The sequence below is a fragment of the Pinus tabuliformis genome, chromosome 6 (assembly GCF_031772625.1).
Source record: "Pinus tabuliformis cultivar Carrire ecotype Pingquan chromosome 6, CPIR1, whole genome shotgun sequence".
NCBI classification, from domain to species: Eukaryota; Viridiplantae; Streptophyta; class Pinopsida; order Pinales; family Pinaceae; genus Pinus; species Pinus tabuliformis.
The window spans coordinates 824,440,038-824,460,944 of record NC_142292.1 but is presented as its reverse complement, the minus strand read 5'-3'; positions in this window follow the sequence as shown (position 1 = coordinate 824,460,944).

Below are 20,907 nucleotides of genomic sequence, written 5' to 3'. Positions count from 1 at the left end.
TCAGCAGTCAGCCTTTTACTTTATTTTTTTACCTGTAATTTAAATATTAATAGCTATTGTACATTAAATCCTTGTACTCTTTCTACAAAATTATATTTACAGTTCAACAATAAATCTTTAAAAGCTTGCTACCTTAGTTATATGTTAACCTATAATATAAATATATTCAAAAGGTCTCTCCTCCTAGCCACGAGTGTGGCAATCACATCCAGACTCTCCCCCGAGCACCTTTTGTCTTTTATGCTAGATTTAGTCCAGTTATAGTCATGACTATGGCTACCGCCAAGCCTCAATATTTGTACTCTCTTATCAACTGTGTTGAACAACTTTTCCAACTGGTTTTTTCCACCTGACTCTAGGATAGCCTTTTTGCTCTTCTCCCCCCCTTTATATTTCCCTTCTCACTCAGAAGGTAACTGTTTCTTGGCAACCATTTCTTTTAAATAAACAAAACAATTTTATTTTTGTTAAAGTATTACTACCTATAATTTAGGTAATTACAATATATGTTTCTTGGCCTTCCAGCCTAAGTCAGTTAATATTTCCCATCAAAATGTAATAAAACTTCAAATATCATTTAGTAAGAATCCACTTAATGATCTCAGTAATCTTTATGCAACTTGGGGTGTTACACTTGGGTACATTCAAATGTTGACAGCTCCAAATCTGTAGAGCATTCAAAGCTGAATAGATGTGTCATTCTTGGTAATATTTCCACCTAAAACGGATCGGTTCAATTCATACATGGTGCCCTCTCACTGAAACTAGACTAATTTTTGAAAATCAAATAATAATAAAAATTTAATGTTTCCTAATATTTTAAATTTAATTTTTTTTGCATGACACATGTATTTTTAAAATCAATATAAAATATTTTCTAAATAGAAAAATAATAGTAGTTGTAATAAAAAATAAAAATGAATATGAATATTTAGTTAGTTTCATTAAAAACATTAATAATCTCACTTTCATATGGTCACTTCATTTGTTGTTGATATTAAGAACATAGTTAACTTCGAATGTACAAGTGTCAAGAGGAATCAAATTTCTTGAAGTGCAAACTTTTCCTCAAATTTTGCACTCAAAAAGAGGTTTGCATCTTTCATCCCTATGAGGTCTTGTAGATCCGGAGTTAAGATACATCTATGCTAGTTTATATACCACAAATATTTATTGCTTTTCATTTCAAAAACTAAAACACAAAAATATTTTTAATTATGATATCAATTTACTTAATTTATATATCTAAAATACTAATTATTTTTCACTTTAATAAATTTACCACACATTCGCACCATCTTAATTTTTTGAGGCAACATTTTAGTTTTGTAAGTATTCCAATTTCATGGAGTTTACCTATGTTTTATCAATTTTAGCAAATAACCCTATATAATTTAATGTTTAGTGAGTTTGTTGTCCCAATGAGCATACATATTCAATATTATTTTTATTTTTCATTAATTAGAATATATATATTATTAAAAAAATGTAACAATATGTGACAACACCTCCCTCATATACTCACCTTGTGGGTGAAACAAGCTCCCAGAGGGATCAAATCTCTTGAGGTGCAAGACTTGAGGAAAGTTTTTGCACTCAAAAAAAACTTTGAGCCTTAAAAGATTTGATCCCTCTTGGTGCTTGTAGATATCGAGATCCAGAGTTAAGAAGAATCTATGTTGGTTTATATACCAGAAATACTTATTATTTTTTACTTTGAGAAACTAAAACTCACACAAAAGAATCTATGTTGGTTTATATACCACAAATACTTATTATTTTTTACTCTTAGAAACTAAAACTCACACAAAAACATGTTTAACTATGATGTCAATTTACTTACTGTATATATCTAAAATACTAATTTTTTTTCACTAGGATAAAATTTAAGTCACACCTACAAAAATATAATTTTTTCAACCAACATATTAGTTTTGTAAGTATTCCAATTTCATGCAACATTTTACAGGTAATAAGAGTTGACATTTTAGTTTTGTAAGTATTCCAATTTCATGCAACACATCATAAGAGTTGATCTATGTTTAATCAATTTTGACAAATAGTTTTATATAAATTTTTACCTTACAAAACCTAATCTAATATTTTGTATGTAATAAATAGTGAAGTAACCAACCAAAGAGGAATGAGGAATGCTGTGTTGGTAAGTTTTATAGTTAGGTGGGTTTTTTTGTCCTAATGTTAATTCAATATACATATTCAATATTATTTTTTATTTTTTATTAATTAACTAACATATTTTTTTTACCCGGATGCGGGTGTCATTACGTGCAATTAAGCCAGGCGCTCGCTTCAACACTTGTGACGAGGCCGAGAGGACAGATAGGTACGCACAAGCGATGGATGAAGGTTATAAATCAATGCTCCTGGCAGGTGATGGCAAGTTAGTTCAGAACAGGAGGGACGGTGCATTCAAGCCAAGCGAGGCAGCTCTGGACTCGATGCGCTCAAGGATGATGGATCCTCGCCCTCTACCTGCGGTGATTACTGCGAATTCGCTATATAATGATAATGCCCAGACATTTCATGAACAGAGCAAGCCATTCGATGCTGGAAATTGGCAAGGGGATACTCTGGCGTGCCGAATCAGGGTGGTCGAACAGCGCTTCAAAGCCCTTGCGTTAGGAGACATGCCGCGTAGCAGAGGGGTGCCTCGACGAGGCGGAAGATCAGGAATTCGGATTGCTAATGAAGTTGAAGAGCCGAATCCAATTGCTCCTATGGCTGCTCTGCCTCCCTCGTCCTCCAGTTCTGAGCAGGAGTTTCTGGTTTTGCAGGATACATACCAGACATTCCGCCTCAGAATTCCCAGCAGACTCATTCGGTCAGATGTGATTGTCAATTTCTCGGTCTATCTCTCGGAGGAGGCACCTGGAGATCCCTCCTCGTCCTCCCCTGCTTCTGCAAGCATCCAGGGCAGCGACATACTCCTGGGGGACATGAATGGCATGGTATATCGTACTCCCCGTCCCCAGGATGCCATGACGCAGAATGTCCAGCCTCAGCAAGTCCTGGCTCAGGAGGGCTCGGCTCAAGCCGCGTCAGTGCAAGAAATTCTGCCGCCTTTCAATTGTGCTTTGGGCAAGGAAGAAGGCCATGACTCCATTCAGCCTGGCTCGGAAGGGCAGCTTCAGCATGGCGATGAGCTCGTCATCTGGCTCGACTCGCCCAGTCCGGAGAAGGGGAAGCCACCAGCGTCGCCTAGCCATCCAGCTTAAGCCTCCACGGGTGCTCTTCTTAAGTCTTTTGCAAAGTTGTCAATGTCTTTGTTGGTGTCTATTTCTGTTTTTTCAGTCCTAGTTCTCAGCCTTACCATGGCTGCATGTCTCTGGTCAATACAGTAAGCCTGTTAAATGTTAGAGTCAATGAAGTAAACAGTGTCTGTATTTTTGTCTGTCCATGTTCAAAATGTCTGTTGTCCAAGGAAAATCCAAATGGACAAGGTTTTGTAAATCTGTTTCAGCGGATCGATAGTCAGTTCTAGTCGTTACTGTTAGAGGACTGGCCTCGGCCTCCTCGGATGATGTAAACCATGTAAATATTTTTCTTTCCTTATTATAGAAGTAGACTTTACCTAGAAAAAAAAAACTAACATATTTTTTTTAAATAATAAAACATTGCATGAGATCTCTCTCATATATTGAGTTGTAGAGTCCCTCTAGGCTCAAGAGCCCAATGTGATAAAATTATTTCACACACTCTGAGTCATAAATATTTTATTTTGATATCCACATGACTTAATATAATTTCGTATCAGTGTTAAAAAAAGATAAAGTAATTAGAAATAAAATATTGTGTGAGTAGGATGCTTAAACTTTGTACTTTTCAAGAATATTTGAACTCATAATTTAAATGAATGATTTGAAGATTTATGTTAACTAATTTATATAGATATCAACTGCATATATATCTCTATACAAAAAGAAAATATTTCAATGTTGTATATAATAAAATATTCAATGTGCAAAAAAATGAAAGTTAAAAAATAAAATTAACATGTAACATTTAAAAATATTAATAATAATACAAAATTCCAATGTGGTTCATCAATAAAATAGTACAAAATTGTAGTTCATCAATAAAATATCTTACTACGCAGAATAAAATAATATTGATATATACATAAAAATGTATTAATAACAATAAAAAAATCATTTTAATGTGGACAAGGTAGTCCACATTTTCCTTACAATTTAACAAATAATTTTTTTTGCCTTACAACTTTAAGTTATGCATTTTTTTATAGTATTCAAAATACATTTAAACAATTAACATTTTATATATAGAGAGAAAACCATTACAAATTTATTGGGATCCATCAAAAGCTGAGAAAAATGAATTTTTTTTTACAAATTTTATTTTAAAATAGTTTTACACCTTAAAAGATTTCATCCCTCTCATACATATATACTATATTTATGTTTAAAATAAATCTAATATAAATTCATATTATATTTCCATAAAATAATTTTATAAGAAACTTTGTCAAAATAGCATGACTAACGACTTTAGGATGATTTTTACATAGAAGCATAAATACCAAGTAACCACCATCAGCAAAGATGGCTGTGATATATATGAACCTTGCGAAACCTGTGATTAACCAAATGTATACAGTAATTTTGGCAAACGAACGATCATCCAAATGGTGCTGCTACACAGGAAAAATAACTGTATGGTTTAAATGACCCAATACACTCATGTGCCCAACCCAACCCTAGGCAGCAAACGAACTCTCTTTGAGAGCCAGACCAATTCATGTCCCTGCACCAAACGCAGACATTTAAAGCGAACATGGTTTATATGTATTATAATAATGGTTTGTATTTTTATCTCTGTAAAAGGTAATGTAATAAATGTATATAATAATGGTTTGTAGGTAAAAGATAACGTTATAAATAATATGTATTTATATTATTTTAATACAATATATTATTAATTAGTTTAAAGTATATCTAAATTATATACATGTGCTTGTGAATAATTTAAAAAATAAAATAGTTAAATTTTTTAATTTAATTTTGTTTATATATATGTGCTTATTTTACATAACACAATAACCAACCATTTATAAATTTTTGTAGTAAATTATGTGTTTATATGATTTATTTATATAATATATAATATGAGTGTATTTATAAGATATATATAGGAATATAGCAATTCTAAAATTTTATTTTAATGAGTACTTGTCTTGAGTTATATTGTGTTGTGGTTTTTTTTTTTTTTTTTTTAATTGAAAATGCTTTTCAATAATAAAGTTTTTATGTAATTTAAGTTTTTTATTTTATTTATTTAAATAATATTAAATCTCAAAGTTTATATAAATGAATAACTATTCAATCAAATCTTATACTTTTTTATTTAGACAATACCAAATTTTAAATTTCATATAAATGAACAACTATCTATTCAAGTCTTATGTATCGTTTATTTAGACAACATCAAATTTTAAATTCCATATAAATGGACAACCATCCATCATTATAACCATCGATCTTGTAGGAAATCTTTATCAAACATAGTTAATTCAATTCCTTAATGAATTCCCCTATAATCTAGATAATAATACGACTTTAGGGCTCCATGTCCAACACACTTCCTAAAGGCCACAATAATCATCGTCTATTCACATAGCATTCCAATGACACACATATCACTCTTTCAAGTGCTAACAACTCATAAAACGTATACAACCTTATACCTAACAAGTTGTATAATCATCAAAGATGTATAGTAAATGTGTATGCACACATATCTAAATCTTACAATGAAATGCTTTTAATATTTAGATGTCAGTCTTTCGGATCCATCACATTAAAGTATTGATTGTCGACGCATCTTGAACTAACTAATGTGGTTCATCATCAGGACAAAAAGATGAAGAGAGATTGATTCAACATGGGAAACAATCTAAGAATTGAAAACTTAGGTCAAAAGTTAACAAAAATAACACTTAGATAAAAATGATAAATTTAATTTAATTATTTATTTATAATATCATAATAATGTAATTAGTTAGAATAAAAAAAACATTAATAAATATAAATAAGATTTAAATAACTATTTAATTATAGGAATATATAATACTTTATTAAAAAACAAAGTTAATAAGTGTAAAAAATAGTTAGGAATAAATATGTAATGCATTATAATGCTATCAATAAATATAAATAATTTAAAATAAATAATATTAATGATAATAATGGTAACACGACTAAAGAAAAAGTAAAATAAATAAATATATATATATATATATAGATAGATATATAGATTTTAATAATATAATTAATTAGATTAAAAAAATAATTTATTATTGATATTTTAATATTAATAATAAATGAGGATCAAATAATTATTAAGTATTAATTAACATCATCATCATCATCATTATTATTATTATTATTATTATTTTCCAATTTTAAGGTTACGACTAAGCCAGACACTAAATTGCTGTATGAGACCTTCTTATTTGTGGGATAAGGACCCACTTTCGCGCAACGATTTGATTGCTAATTCTATGAAGGCATACATACTCTAAACCCCTCTGGTTTTGAACCTATGACCTTTTAGGAGGAAACACATGCTCTTAACCATTATAAATATATAAATATTTATATAATAAGAATAAATATATAATCCATTAAAATGATAGTAATAAATAAATCTTTGTTGCAGATTCCTTTGGAAAGGTAAGTAGGAAGGATATTTGAATGGGCTAGATGGGAGTTACTAGCTCTGCCCAAGAAGTGGGGAGGCTTGGGTATCAAAAGTCTACCTCATTTTTCAACTTCTCTGGCCGCTAAACTGGGATGGCATCTCATCACTTCATGCAGCTTATGGACAAGGGTGGCCTACTCAAAATACATATATCCCCACACCATGATGGAATGGATCAGACACCCCATTTGGAACTGGTCAGGCATATCCATCATCTGGAAAGAAGTACTCAACTCCTTGCCTCTCATTAGGGATGGGATCACTTGGAAAATACACTCTAGCTCCTGGGTGCACATTGGACGGAATCCCTGGATTCGCAGTGGAAACTCACACAGGCTCCCTCAGGAATTAATCATGATGCTCAACAATGTTGGCATCATGCATATTGATCACATTGTGGATCCTAAAAACACCACTCTTTTCCAACAAGCATGGAAGTCTGCACACTGTCTAAATCTTCCACACATCTAGCATCATAGTTGGGATACATACCTCTCGGCCCTTGTTCAATCACACATTAGGATCACAGAGGGTGAGAATGAACTAATTTGGGCACAAGAAAAACATGGGATATATTCACCCAAAGAACGATATCTCTACATCTATGTGGACCATTGCCCTCCAGTAATCGAGCTTTAGTGGAGCCAACCGTGGAAACTAAAGGTACCCCCTAGAACATGATTGTTCATGTAGACAGTGCTCAGGAACAAGGCCTGCACGGGAGATAATCTCATTAAACGAGCCTTCCATGGTCCATCTTGGTGTGTTTTCTGCAAAAACAACTTAGAATCCACTGACCACCTCTTCCTATTTTTCCTGATCACTGTGGACCTCTGGATTTCGACCCTCCTCGCCACTCATATCCCTAGCCGATGGCAGGGCACATCTGTAAGGGATGCTTGGCTATCTTGGTAGGCATCGACTACCCCGAACAAAGCTAGAAACCTTCCTCTCCTCATCTTTTGGGCTATCTGGTTAACCCAGAACCAACTCATTTTCCTGAACATCATACCTACTTGGCACACCATCTCTGCCCGCATTTTGGCCATCTATCATCTCATACCTGATGACGACGATACACCACCCACTAGGACTATTATACCTGAGGCTATTAACAGAGACTACCCTTGGGCTTATTTTGATGGGTCAGCCCAAGATGGAGGGTGTGGAGGGGGGAGCTATACTCTATCTATATGATAGTCATTTTTTTAAAAATCCAGATGGGGCTGGGAGTGGGTACAAATAATTTTGCAAAGCTCATTACTCTCAGACATCTCCTACAATTTGCCTTAGAAAAACAATGCAGAAACATACACATTTTTGGAGACTCAAAGATTGTTATCAGCTCGATAAACAATACTTCTTCTTGTCATGCTTATACTCTAAGGCACATTCTGGAAGAGGCACACAGACTTATAGCACTATTTGATCTTTTTGTTTGTCATCATATATGTAGGGAGCGCAACCAAATTTCTGATCAGCTTTCCAAGGAAGTTGCGAAGCGGCCTCGAGGTACATGGATGATACAGGAACAGAGGGACGGTGAACACTACCAATACTATCATCGACCATACATGGACTTCAAAGCATAATGGACCCGGAGGGGCGTGTCTTTACATGGATTATTTTTTTGCATATTTATGAGTACATATATATATATATATATATATCTCGATTATATTTGTTGTATATAAGGACAGGACAAAAATTGTACTCCCTGTGTGGAGCATTTTTGAAACTTTGATGTTTATTTTGAAAATTGTTCTCCCTGCGCGGAGCCATTTTGAACTCTGATATTTTTTGGATGGGCGAATCACCTCACTCTATAGCATATGCGACACAACATCTACAATATGTAATTTTCTTACTATCAATGAAAATTACAATTTTTCCTTAAGGGAAAAAAAAAGGTAGTAACAAATACAAAATAAAAATAAAATAATAAAAATACAAAATTTATAAATATATATAAGTTAAAAGAAATCTATATATAATAACATCAAGACTAAGTGATAAAAAATATGAAAAGAAAAAGGTGAAATAAAATATAAATAATATAATATTATTAAAATTAAACCAAATAAAATATAAATTAAGGATAAAAATAAATAAGCACGCATGAGCTAGAGGAGTCCTGGGATGGGTGACCTCCTGGGAAGTCCTGGTTACCGAGTGCAAGCCCTGGAAGTGATGATTGATGCTATGTGATTCATTTCACTAGTTTCAATCCCACTTCTTCACCCCTGTGAGCATCACCCAATGCAATGAGTGCTAAGTGAACTATTCAAAAATCATGAGAAATTAGTCAGTTACGACTACCTCTCATGGAAATGGTCATACATGAATGACTTACTTAACGCAGTTGAATCCCAAAATGATATCTAATAAATAAAAGTTAATTAATATTTTTTTATAAATAAAATAATATTACTAGATAGTAAAATTAAAAATAAGTGAGGTTATCAGATCTCTGTAGGATATTAAGAAGAATTAATGACAAATCTTGGATCAGAAAATATCCCTTCATAGATACCAAAAGCGACTTCAGGAGAAGATGGATGATTTCGAAGGGAGAATGGCTCACATGGAATCACACGTCGTGCATGAAGCATTTTAACGCCCTGGAAGAGGAGAACCTGAAAACCCAAATCGAGGTAACATGGCTGGTTAGCTATAATTTAGGAATATTTTTTTCCTTTTGGACATTTTGGTCACTTTGGGCCATTAATCTCCAATCTTCTTGTTTTCTATGGCTATTATCCATGTTTTTCTATTTTTACTTGAGGGACAATAAATCCAGTAGGAGTGAGGTATCAAATATTTTGAAATGGTGCAATCCACGATGTAATCTTCTTATGAATTAATATAAAAGTTTGATTCAAAAAAAAAAATCCAAGTGAAAATAAAATAAGTAAAGGTTAAAAAAAATGGGGGAAGGAAAAATTGAATTAATAAGAAGAATGTTTGGAGGAGAGAGTGAGGATCAAATTTCCGTTGATTCTTCAACCATCATCTCTATTAATATTATTGGTGGCTAATTTATCTATTCCAATGGATTCCCCGAACTTCCTAACATCCCCCATTAATGAGGCCATTGAAAACATTAATAACATTGTTGGCCCTATTATGGCCAAATGAGTCAGCATTTGCTTAAAATCTACTTTCTTCGACATTCAAGGTGATATTTATGAGCAGGCCTGTGGAGTTGCAATGGGATCCCCTCTCTCCCCTATTGTGGCAAATATTTTCATGGAGGACTTTGAGACTAAAGCCTTTTTCTTGTCTCTTTTCCACCCTAAGATTTGGAAAAGATATGTTAACAATACCTTTATCATTTGGACCCATAGTCATGAAAAACTTGGAATCTTTAAGCAACTTCTTAATAACCAATATGAATTTATTAAATTCACTATGAAGGTTGAAGTTAATAGCAACATTCCCTTTCTTAATGTCATTATCACTAAGAAGGAGGATGGCTCCATATCCCATCAAGTTTTCTGTAAGAAGACTCACATCGAGCAATATCTCCATGCTAATTCTCGTCATCACCCAGCCCAAAAAATTGGTGTTTTGAACACCCTTGCTAATAGAACCTTTTGGATTTCTTATTAACGATGATAAAGCTCATCTTTTGGAGGTTTTCATGAACAATGGTTATAGAAATAATCAAGGCGTGAAAGCCTTCCAAAAAGCGGCAAAAGGACCTAGAGCTATTGTTAATTCCATCAATCATATTACCACTATTCATCTTCCTTTTATTCAAGGAACATATGACAAGTTGGCTCATATTCTTAAGAAAAACAATATATCTGTGACCTTTAATCCTCTTAACACTATTCAGTCTTCCCTCAGGTTTGTCAAAGATCAAATTTACCCATCAAATTGACCCCTATGACTGATCCGGATTTAAACAGGAACGCAACAAATTACAGAGATAACCATATACACAAAGATGCAGCGGAAATAATACTTCATTTCATTAATGGAAAATACTGAAATATGTTTACAAACAGAAATGACAATAAACTAGCTAGGGCGATGGTAGCTTATCTCTGAGAAGAGATGTGATGGCTACATGCCTCTGAACTGTTCTAAAAATTGTATTACAATGAAGCTCGAAGGCCTATTTATTGTTGAGAAACAATGGAAAACCCTTCACATCCCGAAACCTAACCCTAGAAGATGAAACGCCAAATTGTGGGCCCCGTTTGGGTAAATTGGTACATCAATTTCCCGGGGTCGTAACTTTGGCATACGATCTCCGTTTGACGCGTACGATAGCTCGTTAGAAAGATCTATCCGAGAACTACCACTTTGGGAAGGGCAACATCAGTCCATGGACCCATGTTGCCCCCAGATTCCCAAAAAAACGTCGTTTAGGGCCTCAAAACGGCTCCGGAAGTTCAGGACCCGAAAAACTGCTAAAAATAGTAAGTTGTGCTACAATTAAGGAAACTGAAAATGTTGAGAAAGACAATGGTGGGGGTCCAGGTGGACTTGGCAGGTGGCCACCAATATCCACCTGGATCATTCCTCCCCCCTTAGGAAGCAATGGTCCCCATTGCGTTGAGCTCCTCCATGAGATGAGGAAACTTCTGCTGAACTTGTGCCCTGGTGAGCCACTTGCCTTGCTGAAGGAGTTGGCCCGCTTTGACAACTCGATACAGTTGGATATTCTGTTGGCGAGTGTTCTTGATCTGTGTGTCCATGATCCGATCAGTTGCAGCTTGTTCCATGCAATCTGGATTTAATTCTGTGGGTTTGAGCTGTTCTGCAATGTCGGATGTGTCTAGCAATGGTGGAAAGTATGGCCGAAGGCGGTCCACATTAAATACTGGGTGCAGGCCAAGGAATGGGGGAATGCTGAGCTCAAATGCATTGTCTCCCATAGCCTTAGTAATGGTGTAAGGACCATATCGGAGTCGTCTCAATTTCCGATAGGCTCCAGTAAGGCGTTCCTTTTGCAAATGCAACCAGACTTTGTCGCCCACCTGAAACTTGTGTGGCACCCGATGTTGATCATGTCGCTGCTTGTACTTGGCATTTGATTTCTCAAGAATGTCATGGACCTGCTGGAGAATATGTTGGATGCGCTCAATGAAGCTGGTGGCCTTATCTGTTTCGGACTGGACATGAGCTGAATTCATGTGAGTAGCTGCAAGTGGCATGGCCACATCAATGGGGCATAGTGGCTGCAATCCCAAACCCACCTGAAACGGGCTATGGCCAGTGGAGCTGTGAAGAGCTCGGTTGTAGCTGTGCTGAACGTAGGGGAGGCTCTCGTCCCATGTGCGTGGATGCTTTGAGTTATACATGCGCAGAATGTGCACAATCATCCTATTGACAACCTCTGTCTGGCCATCAGTTTGAGGATGGAAGGCTGTGGACTTCATGAGTTTTGTGTCCAGCATTGACCAGAGACTGGACCAAAAGGTGCTGAGAAACCGACTGTCCCGATCTGAGATGATAGACTGTGGGATCCCAAAGTGCACCCACACTCGTTCAAAGAAGAGTTTAGCAGTGGCTTCTGCTGTGATATTCTTCTTGCAGGCCATCATAATGGCCATCTTTGAGAACCTGTCGACGACCACAAAAACACAGTCATTTCCATGCTTAGTGGAAGGAAGGCCTGACATGTAATCCATGGAGATGGATTCCCAAGGTCGACTAGGGGTAGGCAACGGGGTATAGAGGCCTTGCTTCTTAATGGTCGGTTTGGCAATGGCACAGGCAGTACATGATCGGATGTACTTCCCAACATCCTGTCGAAGATTCGGCCAATAGAAATAGTTTTGCAGTACTGCCACTGTTTTCTCGACCCCGAAATGCCCAGCAGCCCGACTGTAGTGTGCTTCCCAAATCATCTTGGCACGCTCGCTTGAAGGAACACAAAGGTGACCGAGGTGGCATAATAGGGCATCCTGGAGGTGAAAATCTGCAACCTGCCGACCCTCCAAGAGTGTCTGGTATGTGTGGCCGAATTCTGGGTCGCTTTTGTAGAGAAGTGGCCAATCAGAAGTCTCGTGCCCGCAAGAGTTGAGCACGGTGGTTAGCGCCATGATCGGTGGTCGACTGAGGCAATCTGCAACATTATTGGTGCTGCCCTTTTTATACTTGATATTCAAGTGAAACTGTTGCAGGTATGTAGACCACTTCTGATGGCGATCATTCTGCAATTTCCCTTGGGTCTGTATGAACTGCAGAGGTCGGTGGTCTGTGTGGATGACCGTTTCCTTTCCCAAAATGTAATGCTTCCATTGTCGGCAGGCCTGTACAATGGAATACATCTCTTTATCATAAGTGGGGTACTTCTGGACTGTGTCTGAAAGTGTTTCACTGTGATATGCCACTGGATGTCCATGTTGAGTAAGGACTGCCCCAATAGCATAGTCAGAGGCATCTGTCTCGACCTCAAATGGTTGTTGTAAATCTGGTAACGCGAGCACTGGTGCCGTGCAGAGGCGATCCTTCAACTCCCTGAATGCCTTCTGTTGAGATTCAGACCAAAAGAATTTTGCTTTCGCCCCGCCCTTGGTGACTTGACTCAAGGGCCAAGAAATATGAGAAAATCCCAACACAAACCTGCGGTAGAAGTTGGCAAGACCTAGAAAGCTGCGGAGCTCTGTTAGAGTGGTTGGAGAGGGCCAATCCCGAATGACTTGGACCTTGGCTGGATCGACATGCACCCCCTGTTCATCAATGATGTATCCCAGATACTGAACCTCGGTCATGCCAAAAGTGCATTTCTCCAAATTGGCACATAGCTTGTGTTGCCGCAGTGTTTGGAGAACCTGTCGGATGTGGTGGAGGTGCTCTTCCCAACTCTGGCTGAAGATCAGAATGTCATCCAAGTATACTACTACAAAGGAGTTGGTGAATGGCCGCAAGATGTCATCCATTAGCCTCATAAAGGTTGCAGGAGCATTCGTCAATCCGAAAGGCATGACCAACCATTCGAAGAGGCCCTCCTTGGATTTGAAGGCAGTCTTCCACACATCTGAGGGTTCAATTGGTACCTGGTGATATCCTGACTTCAGATCGATCTTGCTGAAATATTTCGCCCCCTTTAGTTGGTCTAAGAGGTCATCAATCCGCGGGATCGGGTACCTATTACGGACAGTGATCTTGTTCAGCGCCCGATAGTCAATACAGAGTCTCCACGTCCCATCCTTCTTCTGTACCAACACTATCGGGCTCCCACAGGGCGAAGAACTCGGACGGATGTGACCTTTCTGCAGGAGCTCCTGAATCTGCCTCTTGATTTCATTGTTCTCCAGAACGGAGCGCCGATAAATTGGTCCATTGGGTAGCGGCGCACCTGGGGTCAGATCGATGGAGTGCTTGACTTGACAGTGCAGAGGAACCCCTGCCGGGGAGGTGAAGATGTCTTCGTACTCCTCCACAATCTTGTCCATCTGTAGCTGCCGTGCAGAGGGACCCCGTTTGGAGGCCGCGGCCACTGTCTTCTTCTTCCCTTGAGGGCGTATCATCAGGAAAACAAATTTCCTGGTTTTGGAAATGATCTTACTGCATTGTTTTGCAGTAATCAAAGAGATGGCGGCAGGTGGTGCTACCTCTGGTATCCTGAACAACTTATTTCCCAATGTAATAATAACAGCACGGGGCCTTGATTCATACACAGCATGTCGCTTCCACAAGTATGGTTGTCCTAGTAATACATCACAAACTTCAAGGGGAGCAATGTCACACAATACCTCATCCGTGAAGGGCTTGATGTTGTATGGAAGGCGACACTGCTGGCTCACGCGAAGATCTCGCCCTTGGTGAAGCCACCCAATGGTGTATGGTTGTGGATGTGCTGTGGTCGGTAAGCCCAACCGCTTCACGACCTCTGCCGAAATGAGGTTCTTTTGACTCCCGCTATCAACAATGAACTGTATCGGGGAGCCCTTTACCCACATCTGGGAGTGGAAGAGACGCTCCTCCTCCTCTGGATCTTCGGGTTCATTTTTCTGGATTTTTGCGGTAGCAACAGTGGCGCTGGGATCCGCATCAATGATCTGCTTCCCTTTTTCATACCCCTTATCGGGTTCTGACTCAGAGTCGGAACATGCATCTGATTCTGAAACCTTTAGCTCAGCCACCAGTGACTGCTTGGCCCGACACTCACTTGTGTTGTGAGTGGAGCTCTTATGGAACTCGCACCATTTTCCAGTGTCCTTTCTCGGCTTCGCGGCGTTGCTCTTTGCTTGCAGCTTCGGCTGGTTGTCTTGGGCTGTCCCGCCTTGGCTTTGTCCTTTGTTCTGTGGTTTAGGGGCACCTTTACCCTGCTTTGGATTCGCAGATCCAAAGTCTCGCTTCTTTTGTTTAAACTTCTGCTCGACCTTGACGGCATACCGGTATGCTGCGCCGAGCGAGGGGATGTTTAGGAACTGTATTTCTTCCTGGATGTACTTGTGCAGGCAGCCACGGTATTTGAGTATCAAATGTTGCTCCGAATCCTTGATACCCAACTTTGTGCGAAGGGTATGGAAAAGATTGGTGAACTCCGGCACGTCTTGGTCCCTTCCCTGCCGCAGCGTGGTCCACTTTATGTATTCATCCTCATAGCTTCCGACAGGGTAGTACTGCTCCTTGATGGCATCCCGGAACGAATCCCAGGTGGGTGCGGCTGAAAATAGTGAGCCAGTACTTTCATCCTTCTGCTCGCAGTAGGTTTCCCACCAGTCCTTGACGTGGGGGGCTGCTTTGAGAAGAGCAAAAACAATCTTTTCCCGACTCGAAAATTCATGAACAGAAAAATAACCCTCTAGCAGATTTAACCATTTATCTACGGCATCGGCGTCTATCTGACCCTCGAATATGGGGATTTCAAAATTAACTTGTACCTTAAAGGGTGTGGCGTTTCCAGAGGAGCTGCTGGAAGCCGATGCGCCGCTTCTGGGTAGCCGCTGAAGGATCTGCGCAAAGCTGTCCATCATCGCGTTCCGTTGTCGCTCGAGCGCTTCTTCGAGCAAGATTTTGATGGGATCTCCTGCCCCCTCGTCTTTCTTCTCGTCCGCCATGGGAGGCCGTCGGGATTTGCGAGGCTGGTCTTGCAAAGGTTCAACCAGTTCAAGCCCTAACTCCTTATATCCCGACCTTGTTGGGGACATGCAAAGAAAAACAGAGAAAAAGCAGACCGCTCTGATACCACTGATCCGGATTTAAACAGGAACGCAACAAATTACAGAGATAACCATATACACAAAGATGCAGCGGAAATAATACTTCATTTCATTAATGGAAAATACTGAAATATGTTTACAAACAGAAATGGCAATAAACTAGCTAGGGCGATGGTAGCTTATCTCTGAGAAGAGATGTGATGGCTACATGCCTCTGAACTGTTCTAAAAATTGTATTACAATGAGGCTCAAAGGCCTATTTATTGTTGAGAAACAATGGAAAACCCTTCACATCCCGAAACCTAACCCTAGAAGATGAAACGCCAAATTGTGGGCCCCGTTTGGGTAAATTGGTACATCAATTTCCCGGGGTCGTAACTTTGGCATACGATCTCCGTTTGACGCGTACGATAGCTCGTTAGAAAGATCTATCCGAGAACTACCACTTTGGGAAGGGCAACATAGGTCCATGGACCCATGTTGCCCCCAGATTCCCAAAACAACGTCGTTTAGGGCCTCAAAACGGCTCCGGAAGTTCAGGACCCGAAAAACTGCTAAAAATAGTAAGTTGTGCTACAATTAAGGAAACTGAAAATGTTGAGAAAGAAAATGGTGGGGGTCCAGGTGGACTTGGCAGGTGGCCACCAATATCCACCTGGATCAATGACACTAAAGGGTTTTATATGTTCTCGTGCTCATGTGGGAAGCCTTATATAGGTGAGACAGGTCATTCTATGAGGTGTCGAATTCAAGAGCACGCTACAGACATTATGCATAATCACTCTCGCTCTTCAGCTCTTGTTGAACATTCAGCAAAAACTAAGCTTCATATTTATATTGAGGATGCTTATGTCCTTGCTAAGATTTCTCATTATTGCCACAAGAAGTTCAGGGAGGTCAATGAAATAGAGAAACACACTGCCAACAATCTTAATAGACATGATGATTGGAGAATCAGTGAAAATTAGATCCCGCTTTCTCGTAGAGACATTCTTCTTCTTAATTCAATTTTTCCTTCCTTTTTTACCTTTAATTATTTTATTTTCTTAACTTATTTTTAATTTTACCATCTAATAATATTATTTTATTTATAAAAAAATTATTTATTAACCTTTATTCATTTTTAGCCTTAATTTATATTTCATTATGCTTAGTTTTATTTATTTTTCATAATCTTGTATTCTTTATATTTTATTTTACCTTCTTTTTTTCATAATTTTTATCATTTAGTATGGGTCTGATTTATCCCATATAGTTAGATTTCTTTTAATATATATTTATTTAATAAAAAAATCAATTTTATTATTTTATTTGTACTAATTTATTTTTTATTTTTATTGTGTCATTATAACTATCATTAGTTATAATTTTAATGGATTATATATTTATTATTATCAATTTATTGTTATTTTTTTCTAATGTTAACTTTCTTTTTACTTTTAACCTAATTAATCCTAGTTTTTATGTAACCACCACTTTTATTATTATTATTTATAACATTTTAATGAATTATATTTATTCTTAACTATTTTTTACCATTCCTAAATCTTTGTTATTCCTAAATCTTTATATATTGATAATATTTATTAATATTTAATTATTATTTTAACCTTATTTGTATTTATTAATATTGTATTATTTATTTCCTCTAACTAATCACATTATTATGATCTTAAAAATAAATAAATAAAAATTTATTATTTCTGTTTAACGGTTGTTTTGTTGACTTTTGACTCAATCTTTCAATTCTTAGATTCCTTTCTCCTCTTTTTATACTTTGTTATATTAGTTTCCCTTCATCTTTTTGTCCTAATGATGAACCATATTGGTTATCAATCAATATTTTTATGTGATAGATCCAGAAGACAAATATCTAAAAATTGTACTCACAAAAGCTTTCATTGAGATGTCTTTAACATGTTATGTACATAAATATAGGTACGTAATGTTAACATGTTGTAACACATGGATAAAGTAGGCACAAGCTTTAAAACATCTCCAAGATATCATCACAGTATCTCCTAAATGTTTTTTTTTTTTTTAGCATGTGGTTCACGCGCACCCTGGTCAGTGAGTGATCACTATGTCCACGGAAAAATCTGGGCGATAGCTGGGCTAAATCGCCCCTCGGCCTACTGGCAAGACCTAACCCCAAGGGCTTCGGGTGGATTCGACCCTATGACCTCCCGATGGCGAGGCACGGTTTTTGACCAACTGAGCTAACCCTTGGGGCTAGTATCTCCTAAATGTTGAATATAAGAAAGATATACTTTAAATATTCAAGTAATAATACATAAGATCTACATATGCCATCATAATTATAATTTTGTGACAAAAACCAGGTATTTGTTATCAGCCAAATACACTTAAAAGCTTGTTCTATATGCTAATTACATGGAACTCACTACAATGAAATTTGCAATTGCCTAATAAAGTTTCACACAGGACGTCTCTTAAAACTTGAGTGATGGCATTGGTTTTTATTGAATACTTATGAGATACCTACAAATCAATGAAAGCAAGGACTTATATAGCCCATAAATGAATTTGTTTATAATTAAGGTATGGTTACTAAGAAAATACCCATATTGGTATTCATTCCTCATAATGGAGGGTTACTTAGCCACCATTGAGGTAAAATCAATCACATAGTTGCCCATCACTGAACCACAATAATTCACATTGTAATTAGTTTCTTGACCATTAGCAATAGTCTATGAATAACAACTTCTTAATGTAAGGATATGATAGAGAAATTAAGCCAAAAAGTAAGAAGAATGTTGTTTCCTCTCACTTTATTTGTTCTTTTCATGCTTTCATACTACACCATTTCCCCTTCAAAGTGGTGTGGAACATGAGGGTGAAACTCCAGAGGGTGCCTCCCCAACCATGCATATCCCCATTGAGACACATTTAAAGATTAAAGCATCTTTTATTGTTACTTAGTTGCACATTTGGCACAGTTTATTATTTATTTTATCCTTCAAGCTATATGCAGTTAGTTAATTATTACTTTCATTCTTCAACCTATGTGCAAGTAGTTAGGCAATTATATTTTATGCCTATAAAATTTGGCAAAAACTTTGTAAACTTAAAAAAGACTTTGGTTAGATGAATAATTTAAGAAATTCGCTTCAATTTTTTTTCATCTTTGTTTTCTCTAGTGTTTTTCTACATTCAGTTATGCTTTTCAAAGATGAGGTTCATTAAACCTCACCATTTGGTATTAAAGTAATTCACTTCAATTTAATTCTAATATTCATTGTCCCTCTTAATATTTCAATTATACAGAGAATATAATTGCAATAATCCGATACAAGAGACAATAATATAAAGATGTAAATGACACCCTTGTATTAAGATAATCTAATTAAGGAAGCAATTTTGACTTGCCTATTAAGGTTACCTTAGGGCGGGGTGACCTTTCACCAAGAAGAGCTCCAAATAAAATAATGCAAGGAAAAAATTCCATAGCTTTCTCTCTTTAAATAACACATCAACAATGAAACTTCTAACTAGTGATATGTGTTAGGAAATATTTTTGGAGAAATCACATTAGAGATAATTTATCGACACATTTTGAACCATCTAGTGTGGTTCATCGTCAAGACAAGATTGAGAATCCGATCATGGCACTAGATTAAATAGAGAAACCAATGTAGAGGTCCTTAATATTTTTAATGGGTAAATTAAACATCTAGTTTTGAAAAAGGATTTTTAGGAATGTTAAAATTGACTCAAGTCAAATTTTGAAAAATTCAAATATTTAGATGAAGAATAAGTTTAAAAAATGATTAAATTATAAATAAATAGGAATAAATTTTAACTAATAAAATAATATTTTATTATATAAAACCAAATATTTATATTGAATTATATTAAAATTTAATATATTATTAAGTTATGGTTAGATATTAAGCCAAATATTTAGATTCAACCATTAAAATATTTGGAATCAAATGCTATAAGAAATAATATAAATTAAATTATTTAGATTTAAATATGAAAATATAAGTTTAAGTCAAACATAAAATAAGGGTCAACACAAAAATTAAAATTAAAATAATCCAATAATAAAATTTAATCATTTATTTATTTTGTTTTATTTATTTATTATAATCAGAATTTTTAGCATTCCTTTATTTCTTATTTATTTACTATTTATTATTAAGAAAAATAGATTTAAATAATAAAATTGAGTTGATTCATTATTTTGATTTATATTTTATTTATTTTATTTTTACATGTTCTTATTACTATTTTTAGTTTTATTGTTTAGAATAGTTAAATTTGACATTACTATTTTTATTTTATTTATTTATTTATTTATTTTTTCCATTTTCTTATTACTATTTTTCAGTTTTATTGTTTAGAATAATTAAGTTTGACCTTGTTATCACTGACTTTCATTTTGATTAAAAGAATAATAATAAAATTAATCTATTTCTTTATTTACAGCTAATTTCTATCTATTAATTTATTTTAATTAAAAAATTGTTATTGATTAATGATAATTCTTTAGTCAAAACAAGTTGTTAGATTCTAATGGCTAGAAAACATCTCTCTTTCCATCTATTACTTTATTTTAATTAAAAAATATTTATTAATTAATGATAATTCTTTAATCAAAACTAGTTGTTATATTCTAATGACTAGAAAACATCTCTCTTCCCATATATTACTTTATTTTAATAAAATTTGTTTATTAATTAATGATAATTTTTTAATCAAAACTAGTTGTTATGTTCTTACTAGAAAACATCTCTCATCTATTTAATCTAATACCATGATCTGGTTCTTCATCTTGTCCTGAAGATGAACCACACTATATGGTTCGAAACGCGTCAACTTATAGTTTCTTTATGTGCTTTTTACCAAAATATCTCTCAACATTAATAATAAAATTCTTTGACTAATAAAAAAGAAAGCCTAAAAGTAAAGAATAAAATCAAACAAATTTTTAGTCTAGGAATTAAATAAATAAAAAATAAAGTTATTGACCAATATATATTATTTAATTTAATTTAATTAATTTATTAAA